The sequence below is a fragment of the Callospermophilus lateralis genome, chromosome X, assembly GCF_048772815.1.
Source record: "Callospermophilus lateralis isolate mCalLat2 chromosome X, mCalLat2.hap1, whole genome shotgun sequence".
Taxonomy (NCBI): domain Eukaryota; kingdom Metazoa; phylum Chordata; class Mammalia; order Rodentia; family Sciuridae; genus Callospermophilus; species Callospermophilus lateralis.
The window spans coordinates 70254407-70282205 of NC_135325.1; positions in this window are offsets into that span (position 1 = coordinate 70254407).

Consider the following 27799-nt stretch of genomic DNA (forward strand, 5'->3'; position numbering starts at 1 on the left):
TGCTCTACATATGTAATATGAATTGACATGCATAATGCTGTCATATATAACAAATTAAAATAAATAATTAAATTTTTGACAAATCACATACAAAAACATATTAAAAATAATGTGCATCACTATCAAGTATGATTCATTTTTTGGATGCCTGTTTGTTTCAACATATGGAAATCAGTAAATGTAATTCATCACATCAATGGATGGCATTGGAGAAGATAATGCTAAGTGAAGTTACCCAATCACAAAAATGCAAATGCTGTATGTTTTCTCTGATATAAGGAGGCTAACTCATAATGGGGTAGGGAGGGGGAGCATGGGAGGAATAGATGAATTCTAGATAGGTCAGAGGAGTGAGAGGGAAAGGGAGGGAGCAGGGCATTAGCAAGGATGGTGGAATGTGATAGACATAATTATCCAAAGTACATGTCTGAAGACATGAATTGGTGTCAACATATTTTATATACAACCAGAGATATGAAAGTTGTGCTGTATATGTGTAATAAGAATAGTAATGCATTCCACTGTCATTTATTTTAGAAAAAAATAAAATGAAAGACTAAACATAAAAGAAAGAATTGTATGATCATCTAAATACATGAAGAAAAAAGTGTTTGACAGAATAAAGCACTTATTCATGTTCAAAACACTAAAAAAAAAACTAGGGATAGTAGGAACATACCTCAACATTGTAAAAGTTATGTATTATATGCCCAAGGCCAACATCATTCTAAATGGAGAAAAATTGAAAACATTCTTCCCTCTAAAATCTGGAACAAGACAGGTATAGCCCCTATTACCTCTTATATTCATCATAGTCCTGGACACTCTAACCAGAGCAATTAGAAATATGAAGGAAATTAAAGGGATACAAATAGGAAATAAGCACTGAAATTGTCAATATTTGCTGATGACATGATTCTATATTTAGAAGATCCAAAAAAATCCACCAGAAAACTTCTAGGGCTAATAAATGAATTAAGCATAGTAGCAGGATATAAAGTCACCACTCATAAATCAAATACATTTCTATACATCAGTGATGAATCCTCAAAGATAAATTACTAAAACTACCTCATTTGCAATTGCCTCAAAAATAATAATAAAACACTTGAGAGTCAATCTAACAAAAGAGGTGAAAGACCTCTACAATGAAAACTACAGAACCCTAAAAAATTTGAAGAAGACCATAGAAGATGTATAGATTTTCCATCTTCTAGGATGGGCAGAAGTAAAATTGTCAAAATAACCATATTACCAAAACTGTTTTCAGATTTCATGCAATTCCTAATAAAATCCCAATGACATTCTTCATAGAACTAGAAAAAGCAATCACAAAATTCATTTAGAAAAATAAAAGACTCTGAATAGCCAAAGTCATCCTTATGGAGAAGAGTAAAGTAGGAGGCTTCACAATACCAGACCTTAATTCATACTACAGACGTATATTAACAGCAATGGAATGGTATTGACACTAAAGTAGACATGTAGACCAATGGTAGAAAATAGAAAACACAGAGACAAACACACACAAATACAATTATCTCATACTAGACCAAAGCATGAAAAACATACATTGGTAAATGATAGCCTCTTCAATAAATGGTGTTGGGAAATCTGGAAATCCATGTAAAGCAAAATATAATTAAACTTTTATCTTTAACCCTGCACAAAAATCTACTCAAAGTGAGTCAAAGACTTAGGCAGTAGAACAGGGAACCTGTGCCTAATAGAAGAAAAATTAGATCCAAATCTTCACCATGTCAGCTTAGGAACTGACTTTCTTAACCAGACTCCTAAAGCACAAGAAATAAAATCAAGAATCAATAAACGGGATGTTCAAACTAAAAAGCTCTTCGCCACAAGGGAAACAATAATTTGATGAGACAGCCTACAGAATGAGAAAAATTCTTTACCACATGCACCTCAGATAGAGCACTAATCTCCAGCATATATAAAGAACTCAAACAATTTAACATAAAAAAACAAATAACCCAATCAAGGAATGGGCTAAGGAACTGAAAAGACATTTCGCAGAAAAAGAAATACAATTGATCATCTCTAGCGATTAGAAAATTGCAAATCAAAACTCTATGATTTCATCTCACTCCGGGGAGTCAGATGGCAATTATCAAGAATACAAGCAACAATAATTGTTGGTGAGGATGGGGGGGTGGGGGAATGTACACTCATGTACTGTTGGTGGAACTGCAAATTGGTGCACTGTTAAGGGATACAGTATGGACATTTCTCAGAAAACATGGAATGGAAGAACCATGTGACTCAATTATCCTACTCCTCTGTTCATACCCAAAGGGCTTAATATCAGCATAATACAGTGATGCAGCCACATCAATGTTTACAGCAGCTCAATTCACAATAGCTAAGCTATGGAACCAACCTAGATGCTCTTCAACAGGTGAATGGATAAAGAGAATGTTGTGTATATACAGATTGCAATAGTAGACTTAAAGAAGAATGAAATTCTGGCATTTGCAAGTAAATGGATGGAGCTGGAGAATGTCATGCTAAGTGAAATAAGTCAGACATCAAAAGTAAAAGGCCAAATATTTTCTAAAAAGTGGATGCTAATCCATAATGGGGGGATGGAGGGAGAATGAAGCAGCTTTGGATTGTGCAGAGGGGAATGAGGGGAGATGGACATTATTACCCTATATTCATGTATAATTACACTACCAGTGTGACTCTACAGCATGTTCAGCCAGAGGAAGGATAAGTCGTGCTTTATTTGTGTAAAATGTGTCAAAATTCGTTACTGCCATGTACAACTAATTAGAATAAATTATAAAATGAAATAAAAATGAATACTATGAAATATCTAAAATAGTCCACTTCATAGAGACAGAACATAAAATTATCAGAGGTTGGGGAGAGGGTGGAGAATGAAGAAATATTTTTTAATGATTATGATTTTCTATTTAGGAAATGGAAATAGTTTTGAAATAGTAGTGGTAGTTGCATAACATTGGAAATATAAGAATGCCACTGAATTGTACAATTAAAAATGTAAAATGGCAAACTTTATGTTACATATTTTACCACAATAAAAATAATTTTTTAAAAAACATTGAAAAAAATATTAAAATTTTTCCTTGTTGAGATGTTTAAGGTGGACTGATTATTTTCAGGGACTTTCAGATTGGTAATCCATCAAGTATTGACATTGTGGCAAATTTCAAGTCTCAGTGGCATGTTCTCTAAATGTTTCTGGGCATGGAGGCAGCTAAGGAATCAACTTGCTTGTAAAGGACAATGTATACTAATTTTTCCATGTCTAAGTCGGCATCCTTTTTCCAAAATGCTGTGCAGAACTCATGTTCCTGGGCCAAGTTACACCCCACTGACTTTCACTCACAGCTCCAGTAGAGCCAAGGTAAATCTAGGAATCTCTGCTATGGGTCCAGGCACCTCAAACTATTAATTTCAAAAGGAATTTTTTTTTTTTTTTTTGCCTTCCTTTGTTCCATAGACTAGAACAGCAAATCACACCTGCAGACACTTAAGTTCCAAGGAATCTGAGCTATGGCCTTTTACTGAACAAGGATTGAGTCTCTGGTGCAGGGAAACTGCCTCAGTGGTGGTGGATTCCACAAACACCCTTGAGCACAAATAGAACTTCTAAGTACTTAGTGTTCCTTTTTGGAGAGGGCAGATGCAGGCCCCAAACATTTTGTCAAACCCAACCAGGGCTCTTAGCTACAGCTCCCTCAGGAAACCCCTGTAGAATTAAACTTTCTCCCACACTAAACCCTAACCATCAGTGCTATATGTGAATTCTTCTCTCCACTCAGTAGACCAGCAGACTGCACATCCTATTGCCCAATTTTTTGAATGAGTCTGAAGTAGCTTCTTTCCTGGACCCAAACTGACATTCTGTAGTTACTCACCAGAGGCATTTAAAAGAAGGGTGGTCATTAAGTCTTGGAGATATATATATATATATATATATTAAAAAGTCAGACTTTCTGATCTTTCATGCAGAATGCCTATACAACAATTTCCCTCTTAAGATGGCTGCCTCTCTTGGCATTTTCTGAATCCACAGAAAATTACATTGCCTCTGTTGGGCAGATGTCCTTTGAAAAATCCAAATCTTTTTTCTGTTCATGCTGCTATTCTCTTATTTGATCCATGAATGCCTAGCATGACTCTAGTCTCTTTTATTCTACAGTTTTCTTATTACAATAACAAATATTTCGGGGTTTCATCTGCTCACTATCTTTCTCAAGTTGCACTCCAGTGCTTTCTCATGTTCCGTTTATCAGTTTATTTGATTCAATTTCAGGCAGCAACTGGCAAATGCTGATGCCTCAAGTCTATGATTTTTGTCTTTTAACTTTTATACTAGATTTAAGAGATCAATGCAATTCTCTAAAATATTAGTGTCTTCTGGAGTTGATTATATTTTTGAACTTAGAATGTGTTTCAAAAATTTCATGTTACTGGGTCTCTTTGTTACAGTTTCATGAATACTTTTAGCATTTCATATAAGACAGTTCTATTATTGAAAAACTCCTTCAGCCTTCACTCGTAAAAGTCTTTACCTCTCCTTTACTTCCAAAGGACAGTTTTTCCATGAGAAGTATATTGTTGGCTGGGAGGTTTCATTGTTGTTGTTGTTGCTTCTTTTAGCACTTTGAATCTTTGAATATATCATCCCCTATCTCCCGTGATATAGATGTTTTTGTTGAGAAACATAGGCTCATAGAGGTCCCTATGTAGCTAAAGAACTTTTGTATTTCTTTTGCTGCTTTGAAAATTCTTTCTTCAATTTGATTTTTGATGGTTTGATTATAATAATGTCTTGACATAATATTCTTTGGTTTGAGTTCAGTTGAAAACTTTTGAGTTTCCTGTAACTAGATGTTTATTTATTTTCCCATATTTTGGTAGTTCTCAGACATTATACCTTTGGATAAGCTTTCTATGTTTTTCTTCTATTTCCTCAATGGGCTCTTTAGTCTTCTTGATGACATCACATAAATGTTGTAGACTTTCTTCATTCCTTAACATTCTTTTTTTTTTCTCATGAGTACTCAAATGACCTTTCTTCAATTTCACAGATCATTACTTCTGCTTGGTCAAACTGCTTTTGATTATTATTTTTTTTTTTGCATTTTAAAGTTTATTTATTGTATTCATTAAAGAGAATATCTATTGGGGTTTTTCATGATTCCACTTTATTTAACATTTTATTTTTCTTTGTTGTGTAGTTTTTATTCTTTTGTAGCACATTGTGCTTTCCTGAAACAATTACTTAGAATGGTTTTGTAAGGCAATTCATAGATTAGTGATGTCATATTTTCTGGGTTTTTTTTTTTTGTGTGTGTGTGTTTGTTGTTGCCTCAGCTAATGTCTGACCATTTGTTGAAACTGTGACCTCTTCCTGACTTCACAGACTGCTTTTGGTGGGGAAAATCCTTTTCTGCTGAGTAAGTATGAAGGTACCAGCCAGGTGTGGTATATTCATTCTAGTTCTAATGAAGGTATAGTGGCATATATGATTCCTTAGCTCAGCTTAGCTAAAGCAAATATTATAAATCCTTTCTGTAGTCAAAACTGAGTGATGAAAATGGTGACAAGAGCATTGGTAATTTTTGGTAGTTAAAGCTACTGGGGTCCTCCTGATTTCTTTCTCTCTTATTGGAAAAGTTATGGCAATAAAGATTCTTCCTGCAATAAGGTATGGCTGACAGGTGATTTGTAGTGGTGGTTGCACAAATATAATGTATGTAGCAATGTTGGAGTGGTCACAGAGTCAGAGTTTGAAGCAAAGACATGCACTGTGTTACTATGGCTCCAGAGTCAAAGGGGAGTGGTAGTAGAAATGTCTGGAGCAAAAAATTTCTGACTGTAGCATTGGTAATGATGTGTGCAGGATGAATGCTGTTGGAGCAACCATGGTGCTAGTATCCAGAACTTGGATATGAGTAGAGCTACAATTCTTAGATTTGTAGCAATGGCACTTCAACTGAGGTATGGTCCTAATATCTTAAGCATGGACACCAAAAAATCAGCTGTAGAGCCAATTTTGACATTACTCATGTGTGAAGAATGACTGCTCATTCATAATCTGGAATATAAAAGTGTCCACTGCCATAGCAGCTATGTCTTTTATGGTGAAAATGATACAAAGTAGGCATAGACTCAATGCTTGGAGTGGAAGCACAGGCAAAAAGACTGTTAGATTAAGGATCTAGGTCTCTGTCTAGTATGCAGTGACACTGGCTCCAATGACTGATATATGGGCATTCAGAGAGCAGTGGAAGAGAGAGAGGCTGATGGTACGGAGCTTGAATACAAGCACATACAGAATTGATGCACCTCACAGATTTGGGTTACACATGGGCTTGAGGGGGATGTTCTTCAAAGGCAGGGGAACACCTACTAACTTCTTCTCTGAGTAAATGGTAGTGGCAACAGTTGTTAGCTACTTCTGTGGAAAAAATCAGTTAATGTTCTCTGCTTAGTGATAAATATTATGTATAGATAAAGCCCATTGCTGTTGCCTGGTGTGAGACAAGGGTGACTTTGTTCTCACAGACTTGGCTAAAAATGTTCTTATGGTAGATTGTGCTACTTCTATTGACTACTATCAGGTGGAAATCAGATTATGGTATTGCATTTTTTAGAGTCTGCTTCGTGTAGATCAAGCACTGTTGTCAGTGGGTTGTAGTCTGCCTTCCTAGTCCCTACTGGGCTTTCCCTTTCATAGTTACTTTCCCAATGAGATGGGCTTTTCTGGTTTACCCCATTGAAGAAGGTGGTGCTTGAATTTCTGACAGAATATTGCCAGTGGAGTCCAAAATCATCTCTATGTCCAATACCATTTATAAGTAAATTGGTTGACAAAGAAGTGCAACGCAAGATTAGTATTGCTGTTGTTGTTGATATTTGTTTGTTTGTGCTTTCTGATATGTGCCTTATAGTTGCTGGTTGTAAAGTTCCCTCTTTCCCAGTCCAGTGTATATGGGAAGCAAAAACTAAGAAACATAAGACATTCAACATAGTGTCATTTTTTAACTCCTGTTATTCCCTAGCTAGTCTTTCCTCTTTACAACTTTCATAGCTATTTTTAAATTGTCTGTTGAATTATTTTCAGGTTACCTAGTTTTGTTTAGAAGAGTGGTGAAAAGTTGCTCTAATCCACTTGTGCTAAAATCAAAAGTAAATTATTTATATAAAATTTCTGATATTTTCTAGTTTTTTTTAACTAATTTCAAGAGAATTTATATATGTTCATTGAATTTTTTCATTACAACTGCCTTTAAAATACTTGTCAGTTAATTGTAACATCTTATTCACCTCTGTATTGGTATCTGTTGTCTTTTCTCATTTGTATTCTGATTTACAGTTCTTAATTTAACAAGTAATTATGACTGTATCTGAGTTATTTTGTAATTTATAAGATACTGTTTTTTAAATTATTTTTTATCAGGCAGCCCTATTTAACTGCAGTATAAGGAAAAAGTGTGTGTGTGTGTGTGTGTGTGTGTGTGTGTGTGTGTGTGCATGTGTCTGTCCCACTGGCACCAGAGAGTGGAGAAATGGAAGGCTTATTCACACTGTTTGGTCAATGCAGAGTGGATATAAAAACTAAGCTCATCACTTGGCCCTGTTGAAAAAACAATGTAGGGGAGTAGAATACATCTCAACTACTTCCATTTCCCATAACCGCATTGCACATCATTGATACAAGGCGTGAGTAGAAGTTCAGGTCCCTACTGGACTCTCTGAATGAAAAGGGGTGGAGAAGCAGAGTTCTTACTATCCTGACCATGTAAACTTAGGAAGTTTCTGACATGTTGTTCTTCAAGTGTTGAGATTCCTAGATATTCCAATTTCTTCTTTACAACTGTTGGATTTTTTTGTCTTTGCTGCATGACTATTGTGTTATATCTATGTTTAAATTACAAGAATAAATATATGACTTCCTGACCAACAAGCTCTTTAAAAACACCTTTTTCAGGTTCACTGCTACCAAATGTTTGTGGATTTATCTCCTCAACAGGCCCTGCTGCCACCAGGAAGATAATGAAGTGTTGCCTATCTCTAATTCACATAACTTTATTGAGCCTTATTGATACCAGTTACCAGTAGAGGCATATGTCTTCAGCAAAACCTACTGACTCCAGAATAGGGAAGAAGCAGACTGAATACTAATCTTGCGTTGCACTTTTTTGTCAACCACTTTACTTATAAATGGTATTGGAAATAGAGATGAATTTTGGACTCCACTGGCAATATTCTGTTAGAAAATTCAAGCACTACCTTCTTCCATGGGGTAAAGGATCAGTTCCATTCAGTTTCAAGGTATCAAGAAAATCAGCAAGCTCCCTGTTTCTAATGAGATGTGGAAGTAAAATTGCATCCCTCCTTATCCCCGTTGATACCATTCAGTGGGGAAATAATCGTTCCTTGTTTGACCTTGCAGGAAAATTGGAGTGCCACTATATGCTTTGTCTTACCCCACAGATCAGTTCCCCACTCAGCCCCTTTGAAATCATGGATGTTGGGCATTTTTTTATTTGTGTTTGGTTGGCTTATGGTAGGAATGGCAAAATGTTTTCTGTTGTTAAGCCACTCTTTTTCAAGTCCCTAGACTTATATTGAAACTTCTTTTGTTGGCCTGTTAATGGTTATAGGTTGGTGACTTTTGAAATGCCCTGTTCAGTAAATATGAGAGAAAATATAAAAACCTTAGGAAGTGGATGACATGTTGTTCTTCAAGTGTTGAAATTCCTAGATATTCCAATTTCTTCGTGAAAAGTGTTGGATTTTTTTTTGTCTTTACTTCATGACTATTGTGTTTTGCCTATGATTAAATTACAAGAATAAGTAAATGACTTTCTGTCCAGAACTTGGTCCACTTGTATGCTTTTTATTTAAACAATTAGCATATGTAAATTGATTTGACACTGAAAATACTTAGAATTTTACAGGCTCTTCATTTAATTTACTTAATATTTAATTTTATCAGCACCTTACAATGGAGAGTAAACCTAATTTCACTTTAATAAACTTGCCCTTAGAATTTTTTTATATAAACATAAATAAACAAATAGATATTGACACTTTGGTGATACAAGGGAGATTAATGGGATTAGTTTGTGCATTAACTGACTCCCTGTTCAAGTGTTGCAAAATATAACTACCATTGAGATTTTCCATTAATTGGTGAAAACTTCCATGGTCTTCTAAATTTGCCAATCTTTACTTGGTACCTCTTTTTGAGTAAAGAACATTTTAGGTATGCATATAAATTGCTTCCTACCCTTATCTATTATGCTATTTGTACTTTATTAAGGCAAGTTTTCTTATTGTTTTCTGTTACTATGACAAAATATATGAGACTGGATGCTGTGATTTGGCTGTGGTTTAAGGGTAACCCTTAAACTTCATTTACTGGAATCTTAGTCCACATTGTGATGGTATTGAGGCTTTGGAACCTTTAAGATGTGGGGCCTATTCAAAATTAATTAGGTGATTGGAGTTCCATGAATGGATGAATACTCATTCTGCAGAGTGGATTAAGTTTCATAGTATTGAGTTAGTTCCTATGAAAATAGGTCATTATAAAATTAGTGGCCAAGTGTCCTTATTGGTCTTTTCATTCCTGTTTCACTACATGATCCCTGTATCTTCCATATGTGCCCCTGCCATTGTGATGCCATTTACCATAAGGCCCTCATAACCTCACCAAAGGGAAGTAGATGCTGGCACCATGCTTTTGAATCTGCATATCTATGAGCTAAAATGACTAGTTACTTTATAAACTACTCAGTCTTGGGTGTTTTAATAACAGAGATGGAATAATGTGCTGTGTAATTTGTGAAGAAAAGAGGTTTATGCTCATGACGCTGGCATTTTCTCAGCTTCTGGTGAAGTCTTCATGCTATGTCATATCGTGATAGAAGCAGAAGAGTAAGTGTATGTGTTTAGAAGAGGGAGGACACAAAGGATCTGAACTGTTTTATAAAAGCCTGCTCACATAATAGCTAATTCAGGATTGCAAGAAAGGCATTAATTCTTAAAAACCTCAATGTTTTTCAACATTGTTACATGTCAATTTTATTGGAGCCAATCCATTTTCTGTCTAGAGTAATGACTGTGTTGGCTATACCAGTAAGATATTGAAGAACTTTTTTTTAATATGGGAATAAATATAATGAGTATTCTATCCATAAGCTTATGTCTATTCCCCACAACCAAGAAATTAGAATGGGCTTAATTTCATAAACTAAAACAATTTCCTCAGTCTTGTTAAGTTTTTTTTCAATGCAGAGACAAGAAAAAATATTTAAAACTTAAAACCAAACTTAAATACTATGAAGGCAGTAATAAGAGAAAAGTTCACTGCATTAAACTCATTCATTTAAAAAGAAAAAAATCAACAAATAAAAAACCTGACATTACATCCAAGAGAAAGGAAAAATAGAACAAACCAACATCCAAAAGTAGAAGAAGACAGGAAATAATTAAATTCAGGGATGATATCAATGAAATTGAAATAAAAGAAACAATTCAAAAAATTGGCAAAACAAAAAGCTTGTTCTTTGAAAATATAAACAAAATCGAGAAAACCTTAGCCACCCTAACAGAAAGGAGAGAAAACATTCAAATTTCTAAATTTTGTGATGAAAAAGGAAATATCATGTCAGAATTATTGAAAGAAAGAAGACAATTAGAAACTATTTTGAAAATTTATATGCCAGTAAAATAGAAAACCTCAAAGACATCAACAAATTTCTAGAGTCATATGATCTACCCAAACTGAACCAGGAGGACATACACAATTTAAATGAATCAGTTTCAAGCAAGAAAGTAGAAGATGCCATCCAAAGCCTTCCAACCAAGAAAAGCATGGCACAAGGAAGATTCACAGTTGAGTCTACAAGACCTACAAAGAAGAATAACCAATACTTTTCAAATTATTTTATGAAATAGAAAAGGAGGGAACACTTCCAAACTCAGTCTATGAGGATGGTATCTTCCTGATACCAAAGCCAGACAAAAACACATCAAGGAAACAAAATTTCAGACCAATGTCTGTGATGAACATAGATGCAAAAATTTTCAATAAAATTCTGGCAAATCATGTATGAAAACATTAAAAAATAGTGCACCATGATCAAATGGGGTTCATTCCAAGGATGCAAGGTTTATTCAACATATGGAAATCAATTTTAAATGTAATTAATCACATCAATAAACTTAAAGATAAGAATCATATAGTTATATCAATTGATGAAAAGAAAGCAATTGACAAAATACAGCACCCATTCATGTTTAAAACAGTAGAAAAACTAGGACAGTAGGAACATACCTCAACATTGTAAAAACTATCTATGCTAACCCCAACACCAGCATCATTCTAAGTGGAGAAAAATTGGAAGCATTCCCACTAAAACCTGGAACAAGAAAGGGATGCCATGTTTCACCAATTCTATTCAACATAGTTCTTGAAACATTAGTCAGAGCAATTAGACAGACAAAATAAATTAAAGGGATACATATAGGAAAAGAAACACTCAAATATCACTATTTGTCAATGACTTGATTCCATACTTAGAGAATTCATAAACATCCACCAGAAAACTTCAAGAATTAATAAATGAGTTCCTCAGAGTAGCAGGATTTAAAATCAATAGCCATAAATCAAATGCATTTCTATACATCAGAGATGAAAACTCTGAAAGAGAAATTAGAAAAAGTACTCCATTCACAATAGCCTCAACAAAACAAAACAAAGCAAAACAAAAAACTTGGGAACCAATTTAACAAAAGAGGTAAAAGACCTCTACAATGAAAACTACAGAACACTGAAGAATGAAATTCAAGTAGATCTTTGAAGATAGAAAGATGTCCCATGCTCCTGGGTAGACAGAATTAATATTCCCAAAATGGCCATACTACCCAAAGTGCTATACAGATTCAAAATGATTCCAATTGAAATCCCATCCTCCTTTCTTCTAGATATAGAAAAAGCAATTGTGAAATTCATTTGGAAAAATAATAGATCCAAAATAGCCAAAGCAATCCTTAGCAAGAAAAGTGAAGCAGGAGGCTTCATAATACAAACTATACTGCAGAGCTATAGTAACAGCAATGGCATGGTATTGTCACCAAAGTAGACATGTAGATCAATGGTACGGAATAGAAGGCACAGAGACAAACTTACAAAAATACAGTCATCTCATATTAGACAAAGATTCCAAAAACACACATTGGAGAAAAGAGAAAGCCTGTTCAACAACTAGTGCTGCAAAAACTGGAAATCCATATGAAACAAAATAAAACTAAACCCCTATCTCTCATCATGCACAAAAATCAACTCAAAGTGGATCAAGGAAGTAGGAATTAGACCAGAGACCCTATGGCTAGTAGGGAAAAAGTAGGCCCAAATCTTCATCATGTCAGATAAGGCCCTGAAATCCTTAAAAACACTCCTAAAGCACAAGAATCAATAAATGAGATGGATTCAAACTAAAAAGCTTCTTCTCAGCAAAAGAAACAATCAATGAGATGAAAAGAGGGGCTACATTTTGAGAACAAATTTTTGCCACAAAAATGTCAGATAGAGCACTAATCTCCAACATATATAAAGAACTAAAAAAACTTAACATCAAAAAAAAACCCCAATCAATAAATGGCTAAGGAGCTGAACAGACACTTCTCAGAAGAAGATACACATTCGACCAACAAATATATGAAAAAATGTTCAACATCTCTAGTAATTTGAGAAATGCAAATCAAAACTACTCCAAGATTTTATCTCATGCCAGAATGAGATGTTTTCAAGTCAAAATGGCAGTTTTCAAGAACACAGACAACAATAAATGTTGGTGAGGATGTGGGGAAAAACCTACACTTATACATTGCTGATGGGACTGCAAAATTGTGCAGCCAATCTGGGAAGCAGTATGGAGATTCCTTACAAAACTTGGAATTGAACCACCATTTGACCCAGCTATCCCACTCCTTGGTCTGTATGCAAAGGACTTAAAAATAGAAAACTATAATGACACAGACACATCAATGTTCATAGCAGCAGTATTCACAACAGCCACTGTGGAACCAACCTAGATGCCCTTCAATAGATGAATGGAAAAAAGAAACTGTCACATATTACACAATGGAATATTACTCAGCAATAAAAGAGAATAAAATCATGGCATTTTCAGGTAAGTGAAAGGAGTTAGAGAATATCATGTTAAGTAAATCAATACCCAAAAAACAAAGACTAAATGTTTTCTCTGATAAGTGGATGCTAATCCATAATTGATGGGGAGGCATGGGATGAATAGAGAAAATTTGGATGGGGAAAAGTGAAGGGGGAAAGGGCATGGGGGTAGGAAAGATGGTGAAATGAGAATGACATAATTACCCTAGGTTCATGTATGATTGCATGAATGGTGTCACCCTATTTGGGGTACAACCTAAGAAGTAAAAAAAGTGTGTTCCCATTTTTGTGAAGCACTGGGTTTGATCCTTAGTACAACACAAACATAACCAAATAAAATAAATGTATTGTGTACACCTACAAATGAAAAAAATTAAAAATGTATACTGTGAAATGGCTAAACAAAAAATATACATATTATTTCACATGTGTGATATTTTTAGTTGTGAGAATACTCAAAATATCTAATCTCAGGCTGTGGATATGGTTCAGTGATAGAACATTTGCTTTGCATGTGCATTGCCCTGAGTTTGGTCCACCGTATTGAAAACAAAGAATCTAATCTCCTGTGATTACACTGCCCTTAACTATAGTCACCATGTTGGACATTAGATCTCATGATTATATTCCTTCTATGCTAAGAAATTTTGTATTATTTGAGTAACACCTTCTGAAACCCACTTCCTCAGCCCTCGGTAACTGCCATTCTAATGTCTTCTCCTATGTGTTCAACTCATTTAAATTCCACATATAGTGAGGTAATGAAATATTTATTTTTCTGAGCCTAGTTTATTTCAAGCAACATAATGTCCTCCAGTTTCATTGGATGTTGTAGAACAGGACTAGATTTACGTTTTAGGTTGAATAGAATTCTACTATTTATAAACATCAAATTTTCTTTGTTCACTTATCTGTTCACAGGTTGTTTCTATATCTTGGTCATTATCAGTAATACTTCAATAATTACCAAAATTCAAATACATTTTTGCAATACTTATTGCATTTACTTTGGATCTATATCGTTTATCCACATCATCAACACTTGCTATAATTCTTTGTTTGATAATAGCCATTCTGACAGGTATGAGTTGATTCTTCATTGTAGTTTTAATTTGCCTTTCCTTAACAATTAGTGATGTTAAGCAATTGTTACTATACCCATTAGTCATTTACTCTTCTTCTCTTTAGAAATGTCTATTCATGTGCTTTGCCCATTTTTAAAACAGGTTGTTTGTTTTCTTGTTAATCAATTGTTCAAGTTTCTTTATATTTAAGATAGTAACCTCCTATAAATTATAGGGCCTGCAAATAATTTCTCTCATTTTCTTATGTAGTCTCTTCAGTCTTTTGATTATTTCCATAGTTGTATAGAAGATTTTTACTTTGATATAATCCTATTTGCCTCATTTTGTTTTTCTTGCCCGTGCTTTTGGGGTTTTATACACAAATTTCTTGCTTAGTTCAATATTGTGAAATATTCACCCTATTTTTTTCTAGTAGTAGAGTCTGTAATAATGATTGTCTGAGGTTTGAGAGGGTTGAAAGAGGGTAGATGAGGAAAGCATGATTAATGGACTGGACGTAACAGGAAGAATAAATTCTGGTGTTCTATTACACAGTAGGGTGACAATAATAAATAAACATGCTAATAAAAAGAATTTTGTTTATTTTACGACAAAGAAATGATGATTGTTTTTGGTGATGGATATGCTAATTATTCAGACTTAATTATTATTCAATGTGTACATGTATTGAGCATAATATTGTATCCAGTTAATTTGTACAATTAGTGTGTATGAAATAGAATAAAATAAAAACTTTAAAAAGAACATTAAGACAAATTAGAAAATATTTTTTTATCTGAATAAAAAAGATGCAAAATAATATGCTGTAAAAGTAAATTAAAATCAATCAATACAATTCATCAGATTTTTAATAAATAGAAGATATCTTTATATAGGTAAATAGAGAAAAATACTTAAAAATAAAATACATTGATGGTGAGAAAAAATTGACTTAGGAAGAAATAGAAATGTGTTTAATCTGATAAGTGTTATTTGAAAAACTTGTAGAGTGTACATCATACTTAATAATGAAATTTAAATTTGTGAGATAAAGTCAAGCAACAATTTTGAGGAAATTTAATTCTTTCTGAGTATATTTGATACAAAACACTGAAAAATCAAATAGTCTAAGTTTACACCACTAGAGTCTAGAGAAAAACAACAAATTGATAACCCGTAAAATTTAGGAGGAAATTATTACTTAATGTAAGAACACAAATACATAAGATAAAAACAAATTGTCAATTGAGAAAATAATCTTATTCAATTATTTAATAAGAATAATATTATAAATTGGATTATTGCTGCCAATTTCTTCTCTTTCTCACTTAATAGAGTCACATATGCACATATCCTGATTTGTGGCTTTACAATGTCATCCTAAGTGGACAAGGATTCCATCCCACAATGTGATTATTTACTTCACCTTATAAATTGCTTTATCTTAGACAATGTTTACATAAATAATACAATGTTTGTTCTAAATTCAGATCTTAAGAAAACATTGCATTTTAATCCTCCTCTGCTTGTACATTTGTAATATGACACAAGTAAAACATGCCCAAATTATTTGCTACTTTAAAAAAAGAAGAGAAACATGCAACAAAACCAATTTCAAATTGCAGAATTAACTAAGAGTAGCAGACACATAGACTAAAATACAGCCACTCACAAATCCATGGAGGAGAGAAAAAAGTGTTTATAATTGTAATTAACATAACCTTAGATTTTTTTCTTATAGAGCATTAATAAAACAAGTGATGTTTTATTTTAAAAATTGATGAAACTGGCAAAAAATCAAGGAATAGAGAGCGAAAATAAAAATTACCAATGACAGAAATAAAGAGTAAAACCTACAAATATGAAAAGGATAACAAAATGATACTATGAGCATTCATATTAATAAAACAAGGAGGCATTTAGAGTAAAATTTAATATAAGAAATACAAAATTGTAATACTTCATGTCTATTAAATGAATTGATTTTGTTACTAAAATTCTATGAAGAAATTAAAACAAATATGAAAAACATGTTAATCTCAAATGGCTTCAATGAGCTTTTTTTAATCCTTCTATTCCAAAAATTATACCAATATTTTACATGTTTTTCCCAAGAACAGGAAAAAGTAGAACTTTTTTTCATTTCATTTTTGGAGCATTATGACTTTATTCCCAAAATATGAGTGGAAAAGAAAATTCTAAAAAAAAATTTATTTATTCATGATTTTGATTTTCAAGGTCCCAGTTACATGTGGTCAACAACTATCTGAAAATATTAAATAGGAAGTTCCAGAAATAACAATTCTTAATTTTTAAAATTTCATTCACTATTATGCATAGCATGATAAAATACTGTGCCATCCTGTTTCATACAGCCTGAATTATGAATAATTTCTTTGTCCAGTATATCCACACTGTATATACTACCTGCCCAATAATCAAGTAGTAGCTGCCCTAGTTAAGCAAATGAACTGTCATTGTATCACAATGTTTGTGTTCAATAAACATGATGCATGTATGGTTTGTTGCTTTCTATGATTTCAGGTATCCACTGGGGTGTCTTAGAACATATCTTGGAGGACATGCTTACAAAACTGAATTCCTGATGGATTACAATCATAAATGTAAAACTAAAACAATTAGCTGTTATAAAAATATTACAGAATCCATGCATACATAAAAGTTAGAGAAAATTGTTAAAGTGGGCACAAAATGTGTTAATGATAAAGGAAAATATGAATTGGATCACATTTAAGTATCTAGCATTATTATTTATTAAAATACACTGTTGAGTGAAAATTTAAGTTTTATAGTATGAAAAGATATTTCTAATCTATCCAACAAATTATTATACCTAGCATATATATGTAACTTCTAGAAATAAGAAATAAAACAAATTTTATGAATGAAAGGATAAGAACCAGATAACTCAATAGAAGTATTGACATAAGACTTTTCACAGCCCCTTAAGACAAAAGTGCATCCTAATAAGCAATATGTACATAAAAATGTACATAGTTTCACTAGTTTCTAGGAAAATGCAAATTTTAACTACATATGTACCAGAATTGAAAAAAAAATGAAAAGGTTGTAAGTATCAATTTTTGGTGAAAATCTAAAGCAACTATAATTTTTTTGTACTCTACTTGTAGGAGTATAAATTGGTAAGCACTTGAGGAAACTGTTTATCAATGTTGTCAAAGGTAAACAAGAGCATATTCTGTGACTTAGCAATTCCATTCTATAGCAAAAATTCAACAGAAATTTGTATAGTTAATAAAAACACATATACCACATACAAAATTATATTAATAATGTTCATCTTATTCATGTTAAGCAAACCTAGAAGCAATGTAAATTTCCATAAATATTATACTAGGTTAATTTGTGTTACTTTGTTAATATTATATATATTATATTATATATATATAACAATTCATATATATGTATATATAATATATCAATTTAAATAAACAATAAAAAATAATATGTGTGAATCACACAAACATAATATTAAGCATAAGCGATACACAATATACATAGTATTATTTTCAAAGGCAGACAGAACTAGTATATTTGGTTGAGTGTGTGGTTTGCACCTAAAAAGACACAAGGGACCTTCAGTTTCTTGATCCAGGTGTGGTTGATATGTTATTTTCATGTTTTAAATATTCATTGAGTGGTTTACATAGAGCATACATACTTTTCATTATATAAGTTACATTGAAACAACCCTATTTAGAGGTTAAAAAAGCTCATCTAACTAATTTACATTTAAGGTGAGAAATAGAAATGTCATGAATGGAATCCTTGAGGTGGAAAAAAACTTGACATATTGGAAGAGATAAAAGTGACCAGTCTGTCAAGTGATATTGATAAGAAGTGAGGCTAGTGTATAGCCCTGAAGACCATGTTAAGTAAGGATCATAAATTTTATCTGAGGAGTAATGAATGGGAAAGCATAGAAAAACTTGATCAGTATCATGGCATATATCATTTTATTGCTATTTCTATATATTGAAGACTAATGTATCATAGTGGAGCAAAATTGAGTGTTAGGATTCAGATAAGGCACCAAAAAAGAAATAATAATCTATCGTATAATGTTTGGAAAAGTGAAATTCAAAATAAATGGACTTGTTTAAGAAATACTTTGGAGGTTGACTGGGCAGAGATTAATGATGAATTTGTTCAAGAAATAAGATATATTTATCAATTGTGATACATATATTTCTTTTTTTTTCACCATGGTCATACTTAGGGTGACAGTATGAATAAATAGTTGTTTTGAATGAAGAATACTAATTTAATTTCAGATATATAAAGTTACATATGTAATTCTTAATTATGGTAAAAATAACATAATTTGTTACCATCTTAACCACTTTTTAGTGTACACCTTAGTAGTTCTAAATATGTTCATACTGCTGTACAACAGAGCTCCAGAAATATTCTTCTAAAACTGAAATTACCTATTTAACAATGAATTCTAATTATCCCTTCTCCCGAGTCCCTGGCAACCGTCATTATATGTTTTGCCTTTATGAATTGACTCTTAGATACTAGTGGAATCATGCAAAATTTGTCTGTTTTGTGACTGGTTTATTTCACTTTGCATAATGTCATCAAGGCTCATCCATATTCTAGAATATGACTAAATTCCTTTCCATTTACTGCTGAATAATTCTCCATTGTATGTATATACCACATTTTGCTTTTCCACTTGTATATAGATGGATATTAGTGCTGCTTAGTTTCAGACATTTTAAGGTTGAAAGTACTGTGAGAATTTCAAATGGCAATATCAAGGAGGCAGCTATAAATTGGAGGATAGAAGTTATATTCAACATATAATATAAATGGCAAAGATTAAGGGAAACTTAAAAGATTTGCAATCTAGACTCTATTATTATTATTATTATGCATATGTATAATATAAAATTTTACTCATATATAATATACATATATAAAATACATGAGCTTTTCTAGGTTAGAAAAGAATGAGAACTCTGATTTAATTATTCATAAAAATCTAATAGTGTTATGTATGTTAACTATACTACAAGTAGATTAAAATGTGACAAAAATAATTCAATATTGGGATGGAGTTCTAGCTCAGTTGGAGAGAACTTGCCTAGCACATGTGCGGCACTGGGTTCAATCTTCAGCACCACATAAAAATAAATAAATAAAATAAATGTATTGTATTCATTTACAATTAAAATATTTTTAAAAATAATTTGATGCATAAATATCCAGAAAAAAATCATATGAACAAAAAGCTTAAGAGTAGAGGAAAGAGACAAAGCAACAATACAAGAAACAATCAGGGGTGAAAGAAAGCACTTTTCTAAATCAGAAATATTGGAAGGTACTTAAAAGATGAAGTAAACTACCAGGAATTCTTTGATTACTACCAAGGTGAATCATTAGTCAACTTTTGTAAAAGCACATGGAAGAAGCTTTCCTTGATTTTGTAATTGATTTCTTGTAGGTCTAACTCAATGCAAGGAATATCAAGAAAAATGTGTTCTTAACTGAATGTTTGAGCTAGGAAAACCCCAGGGCCTAAGGATTTCTTTAAAAAGCCAAGTTCTCCAATAAGGTCAACAGGATTTTCAAATATATTTGGTAAATGTGGCCTAAGGAGCCAGAAAATACTTTTTATTGTTGTTATTCTGGGATGGTGAAAGGAGTATATTGTGAATCCCAGAGAGTTTATTAAAGACTGAGTACTGGATCGTATTTAAAGTGGGCTCTCTGAGAGACTAAACTAAATATGAACATTTTAAATTCTTTCTACCAGATCTGTTCTGAAAATTATACTCTCCTATTGCAGCCACGTGAGATAATGATAAAACACTAATACTATTGTGGGTGAGAATGTAAGGTAATCTTTGGAATTTGTGTAAAAATATTTTATTTTCAATGATTTAAAATTTATGACACTAGTTTTCCCAATACTAAAATGAACACTTCTCAATTTTACAAATTTAATTGATGAGGTTATTTTCTATAACACAATGTGAGCAGTTTTAAGAGGGAAATTCATTTCTTGGAGTTCTTTCCTCAAAAAAAGAAAAAAAAAACAACAAATAAATGAACTCACACTACACCACAAAAACCTAGAAAAGAAAGAGCAAAACAACAGCAAATGTAGTAGAAGACAAGAAATAATTAAAATTAGAGCAGAAATCAACGAAATTGAAACAAAAAACCATTGAAAAAATTGATAAAACTAAAAGTTGGTTCTTTAAAAAAATAAATAAGATCAACAGGCCCTTAGCCATGCTAACGAAGAGAAGAAGAGAGAGAACTCAAATTACTAACATACGGGATGAAAAAGGCAATATCACAACAGACACTACAGAAATACAGAAGATAATTAGAAAGTATTTTGAAACCCTATATTCCAATAAAATAGAAGATAGTGAAGATATCGATAAATTTCTTAAGTCATACAATCTGCCCAGATTGAGTCAGGAAGACACACACAATTTAAACAGACCAATAACAAAGGAAGAAACAGAAGAAGCCATCAAAAGACTACCAACCAAAAAAAGCCCTGGACCGGATGGGTATACAGTTGAGTTCTACAAAACCTTCAAAGTAGAATTAATACCAATACTTTTCAAGCTATTTCAAGAAATAGAAAAAGAAGGAGCTCTTCCAAATTCATTCTATGAGGCCAACATCACCCTGATCCTGAAAAAAAGAAAAAGACACTTCAAAGAAAGAAAACTACAGACCAATATCTCTAATGAACTTGGATGCAAAAATTCTCAATAAAATCCTGGTGAATCGAATACAAAAGCATATCAAAAAAATGTGCACCATGATCAAGTAGGATTCATCCCTGGGATGCAAGGCTGGTTCAATATACGGAAATCAATAAATGTTATTCACCACATCAATAGACTTAAAGATAAGAACCATATGATCATCTCGATAGACGCAGAAAAAGCATTCAACAACAGCATCCCTTTATGTTCAAAACACTAGAAAAACTAGGGATAACAGGAACTTACCTCAACATTGTAAAAGCTATATATGCTAAACCTCAGGGTAGCATCATCCTAAATGGAGAAAAACTGAAGGCATTTCCTCTAAAATCTGGAACAAGACAGGGATGTCCTCTATCACCACTTCTATTCAATTTAGTTCTTGAAATACTAGCCAGAGCAATTAGACAGACAAAAGAAATTAAAGGCATAAAAATAGAAAAAGAAGAACTTAAATTATCGCTATTTGCAGATGACATGATAATATATCTAACAGACCCAAAAGGGTCTACAAAGAAACTGCTAGAGTTAATAAATGAATTCAGCAAAGTGGCAGGATATAAAATCAACATGCATAAATCAAAGGCATTCCTGTATATCAGGAACAAAACTTCTGAAATGGAAATGAGGAAAAACCACTCCATTCACAATATCCTCAAAGAAAATAAGATACTTGGGAATCAACCTAACAAAAGAGGTGAAAGATTTATATAATGAAAACTACAGAACCCTAAAGAGAGAGATAGAAGAAGATCTTAGAAGGTGGAAAAATGTACCCTGTTCATGGATAGGCAGCACTAACATCATCAAAATGGCAATATTACCCAAAGTTCTCTACAGGTTTAACGCAATGCCAATCAAAATCCCAATGGCATTTATTGTAGAAATAGATAAAGCAATCATGAAATTCATATGGAAAAACAAAAGACCCAGAATAGCAAAAGCAATTCTAAGCAGGAAGTGTGAATCTGGAGGTATAGCTATACCAGAGTTCAAACTGTACTACAAAGCAATAGTAATAAAAACAGCGTGGTACTGGTACCAAAACAGGCAGGTGGACCAATGGTACAGAATAGAGGACACAGAAACCAATCCAAAAATTACAACTTTCTTATATTTGATAAAGGGGCTAAAAACATGCAATGGAGGAAGGATAGCATCTTCAACAAATGGTGCTGGGAAAATTGGAAATCCATATGCAACAAAATGAAACTGAATCCCTTTCTCTCGCCATGCACAAAAGTTAACTCAAAATGGATCAAGGAGCTAGATATCAAATCAGAGACACTGCGTCTGATAGAATAAAAAGTTAGCTACGATCTACATATTGTGGGGTCGGGCTCCAAATTCCTTAATAGGACACCCATAGCCCAAGAGTTAATAACAAGAATAAACAAATGGGACTTACTTAAACTAAAAAGTTTTTTCTCAGCAAGAGAAACAATAAGAGAAGTAAATAGAGAGCCTACATCCTGGGAACAAATTTTTACCCCTCACAGTTCAGATAGAGCCCTAATATCCAGAATATACAAGGAACTCAAAAAATTAAACAATAAGATAACAAATAACCCAATCAACAAATGGGCCAAGGACCTGAACAGACACTTCACAGAGTAGGACATACAATCAGTCAACAAGTACATGAAAAAATGCTCACCATCTTTTGAAGTCAGAGAAATGCAAATCAAAACCACCCTAAGATACCATCTCACTCCAGTAATATTGGCAGCCATTATGAAGTCAAACAACAATAAGTGTTGGCGAGGATGTGGGGAAAAGGATACACTTGTACACTGCTGGTGGGACTGCAAATTGGTGAGGCCAATTTGGAAAGCAGTATGGAGATTTCTGGGAAAGCTGGGAATGGATCCACCATTTGACCCAGCTATCACCCTTCTCGGATTATTCCCTGAGGATCTTAAAAGAGCGTACTATAGGGATACTGCCACATCAATGATCATAGTGGCACAATTCACTATAGCTAGACTGTGGAACCAACCTAGATGCCCTTCAATAGATGAATGGATAAAAAAAAAATGTGGCATCTATACACAATGAAGTATTATGCAGCACTAAAAAATGACAAAATCATAGAATTTGCAGGGAAATGGATGGCATTAGAGCAGATTATGCTAAGCGAAGCTAGCCAATCCTTAAAAAAAAAATGCCAAATGTCCTCTTTGATATAAAGAGAGCAACTAAGAACAGAACAGGGAGGAAGAGCATGAGAAAAAGATTAACATTAAACAAAGACGAGTGGGGGGAGAGAAAGGGAGAGAGAAGGGAACGCATATGGAAATGGTAGGAGACCCTCAATGTTACACAAAATTACATATAAGAGGTTGTGAGGGGAAAGGGGGGCGAAACAAGGGAGTGAATTGAACAACAGCAGATGAGGTAGAGAGGGAAGATGGGAGGGGAGGGGAGGGGGGATAGTAGGGGATAGGAAAGGTAGCAGAATACAACAGTCACTAATATGCCATTATGTAAAAATGTGAGTGTGTAACCAATGTGATTCTGCAATTTGTATTTGGGGTAAAAATGGGAGTTCATAACCCAGTTGAGTCAAATGTATGAAAGATGATATATCATGAGCTTGGTAATGTTTTTGAACACCAATAAAAAAATAAAAATAAAAAAAAATTAAATAAAAAAAACAAATTTAATTGATGAGGTTATGTTCTATAACATTTTATTATTAATTTGTAGTACATATTTCCAGCATTTTATTATTATTATTATTATTATTATTATTATTATTATTATTATTGTCAAGAACAGTTTAGGGAGAAAAGATTTTAATGAAGATCTATATTTAGGTAAATGAAGTTTATAATTTCCCAGATACTGATTGTTCTTGTTGTTTTTGCTAAATTAAAACACTCAAGCATTTCCAGTACATGGTTAAAAGTTATTTGAATGACTTTTTCACTAATATATGATTATATAGTGGATACAAAATATGACATTAATCTTAAAAGATTATTACTGTATTTATGTTCTGCTAAAAATAGTATAAAATAGACTAATCTCATCAATTTTGGCTATATATCAATATCCATGTGTTGATTGATGAGTAGTTGAAACATCATTGTAACAATAGATAACTTGGAAATAGAGGCTTATCTTTTTTAAAATAAATTCACTCAGAAGAAATTTAATTTTTAATAATTCAGGACAAAAAATCCAATAAGATTTTATAAGTATTTATTATGCATTTAACAATATATTTAGCATCATGAGAAATCAAAAGAAGTATAAAAACACAGTGATTGAGAGCTCACTCTGTTCCAGGACCTGTGTTAAGCACATTACCTTAATTATCTCATTTTCACAGTGAATCTATGAAGTAGAACCAATTATGATGTCAACTTTAAAGATGAGTTGGAAGTGGTGGCATATCCCTGTAATACCAGCAGTTTGGGAGACTGAGGTGGGAGGATCACAAGTTCAAAGCCAGGCTCAGCAACTTAGCAAGATCCTGAGCAACTCACTGTAATAATAATAATAATAATAATAATAATAATAATAATAATAATAATAATAATAATAATAATAATAAATGGCAGGGGATATGGCTCAGTGGTTAAGTCCCCCTGAGTTCAATACATGGTATCAAAAATAAATAAATAAAGATGAAAAAATCTATAGCATAGAAAAGCAGCTTTCGAAAGATATTCCAAATAACAAATAGCAGAACCCAGATTCAATCTCAGTCTAACTATCCTTAGAGCTTGAGTTATGCTGTAATATACTCTTCTACTTACAGTCTTAAAGGCAATAGGTTCAGACAAATGGGCCCAGGCACCCATATAATGGAATATAATTAAGTGAAAAATCATGTAAACTAGGCAGATATTATCATAAGGTATTAGAATTAGTTTCCTTTTCCCCCTCTTTTTGTGCTTTTCCAGAGATGAAAGACTTTAGTGGCAATTTCTTCCTCAGCATTATGTTTGTGGCCTGCTGTAATTGTAGGAACTCTCATGCTCAATAACATTAGAGGTAATGAAATGGGATCTCATGTGTTTTCTCTTTCTTTCCTTCCTGTACATACATCTAATATGAAGGTAATTTTTACCCCCAAAGCTGTTTACTATCTTGTTACTCACAAGCCAATGATCAAAATGCACAGTATTGATTTACTTCATATCAAGTTCCATGTATGACTCAGTCTTAATCTGAGTCCTTTATAGGGTTATACCGTATAGTATTCCATAACAGTTATCTTTATACAGCCTGTATCTTTCCTTCTTCCCTTTTATTCTTTCTACATTCCACTAATAACTTCCTAAACCTTTCCTATTTTTATGTCTTTTTCAAAATAAAAATTTTCAGTGAAAAACTACCCTTGTAACATTAAAGTTAAAAGGTTCTAGAATTTCAGCTAAGATTCTCAAACATAAAAATGTATAGATCAAGAGAAGGGCATGGTTATACGAGCCAATAGTCTGAGCTACTAAAGAGGTTGGGGCTGGAGGATTACTTCTCAGGAGTTTGAGGCTTGCCTGAGCAACATAGTGAGAACTTGCTGCACCATTCTACTAAAATGATCTCCTGCAATAATAATCTATCTCAGTCTCTCTAAACTCCTATCTCTTCCATGAACTTATTTTCAATTTTATTTCCTCCATGACCAAGTAAGTCACAAGGATTTCCCTTTCAATTCTGAATTTCTCCAATGTTCTGACTTTTAATCATTATAGAATTATATGGTTAATTTGAGACTTAAAGGTCATACAGTCTAAAACTCCATTTGATGATTATGTAAGTTATATTAAAACAATTTCAATCATAGGGAACTTACTACATTGTGAAGTTATCAATTTTTTCTTCGTGCAACCCATGGTTTACTTTCTAAATTAGGCTAAAATAAGCTCTTTTACCATATTTGCTCATGATACTTGGACTATCTTTTTGTTACCAACCATTTTAAAAGTCCATGAGATCACAAATATCATAAGTAAAACAGAAGGCATTAATAAGACAGAAGTTAGCCTGTGGTGAAAGGTGAACTAAAATCAGAGACAGACATAAACTGAATTTTAGTATGGAAAATTGATTACTTTAGAGAGCAATGATTCTCTTCCCTATGTTAATTATTAAAATGAATGTGCATTACATTTGCAGTTGTCTCACATATCTGCTTTCATACTAGAAGATCTACTATTGCAGCTATATCACTATTTATGTCCTACCTTGTACAGCCTGTCTGTATGATTTCCAAGATAATTTTTGATAATGAACAATATATAAAAAAATGATATCAAGCATGTAATTTTCTTGAGCACCCATACAATAAACTCCTACAGAATGATGAAATTGGAATGTGTAATTATCCATTAGCCATTTCAAACTGAAAGACAAAATTCAAAGCCATATATAATACTTTCATATTATATGACTATTTGAAATAATTTTGAAATTTTCATTATAATTTTAGTATATTCATTGTATTTCCCAACATTGCACCATCAGCAAATTGGATTATCTTGAATTATCACTTCATAGGCATAAATGGTAAAAGTATTAAGAGAATGGAACCAAAAAGAGATCATAGAAAATCAAACTTCTGATTGATAGCAATCTACAGATGAACATAGCGTATGACTGAAGACTGTTAAAAAATAAAACTTCACAATTGTACTATCATTCAAAGCATATTTCTATATATTTATTAATCATATCATTTTTGACCTTGTAAAATGACTTTCTGAATATATTAATAGCAAACACAAGACAGCAAATGATCATTTGGTTTGTACCTATCACAAATCATAGTAAAGGAAAACAAAGAGAGAAACATGAGCTCCAAAGTTATATTTTATTTTTTGGAATGCCAATCTGATACTTATCAGATGTGTGATTCCAGATGTATTACTTAATTTCTCTGTTCATTGATAACTTTATCCATAATATTAATAATAATAAACACAAACTCATGGGATTGCTGTGAATATTAAAATTGTTAATTAATATATAATACTAAAGATGGTGCCAAAAACACAGTAGTTTTTTAATGTAACTACTACCTATTGTTATAATTAGTTGTTAATTCTGCTGGTAGTGATGGGGTTATGTCAATTATAAGTCTCTGTAATCATTGTTTCAACTTGTATAATATTGTGAACCAGTAGAAATCAAAAAATACCTGATTGATTTTTATCCAGGGGACATTTTTTGAGCATTTTCTATATGTAAGAAACAGAATATTTTACTAGTAACTGGTCTAAATTCATTAGAAAAAAAGTCTGTGTAAGTTTATACACAAACAAGAATTAGAAAAAAAGCAGGATGAGTGGTGGATTAAATTAAAACATATAGTGACATTTTTGAAGTAGATTATCACACAGGAAAATTGAGAAGAAAAGATAATTTTCCACAAAAAAGAGTCTTAGTAAATAAAATAAAACATGAAGAAACTTTGAGAACTTTTGATAGTAATATTAACCTAATTGAGTGCAAAAATCTTTACTAACAGCACCTGGTAGGTTCAGAGAACTAAATATTATTTTCATGAAACTGTAATTTATAATAGTGAAAAACTAGAAATAACATCCAAGTCCAAAATTATGTCATTTAGTCAATATCAATTATAATTTACATCCATAATTTAAGGTGAATATGAACAGACATTGAAGAATGATAAAAAATAAGGTACAAAATAGACATTAGACTAACCAAGAGAGAGAAGACAAGTTAACAAAATTAGAGATTAAAGAAAAAAAAATAGACATTACTGAAATCATGAG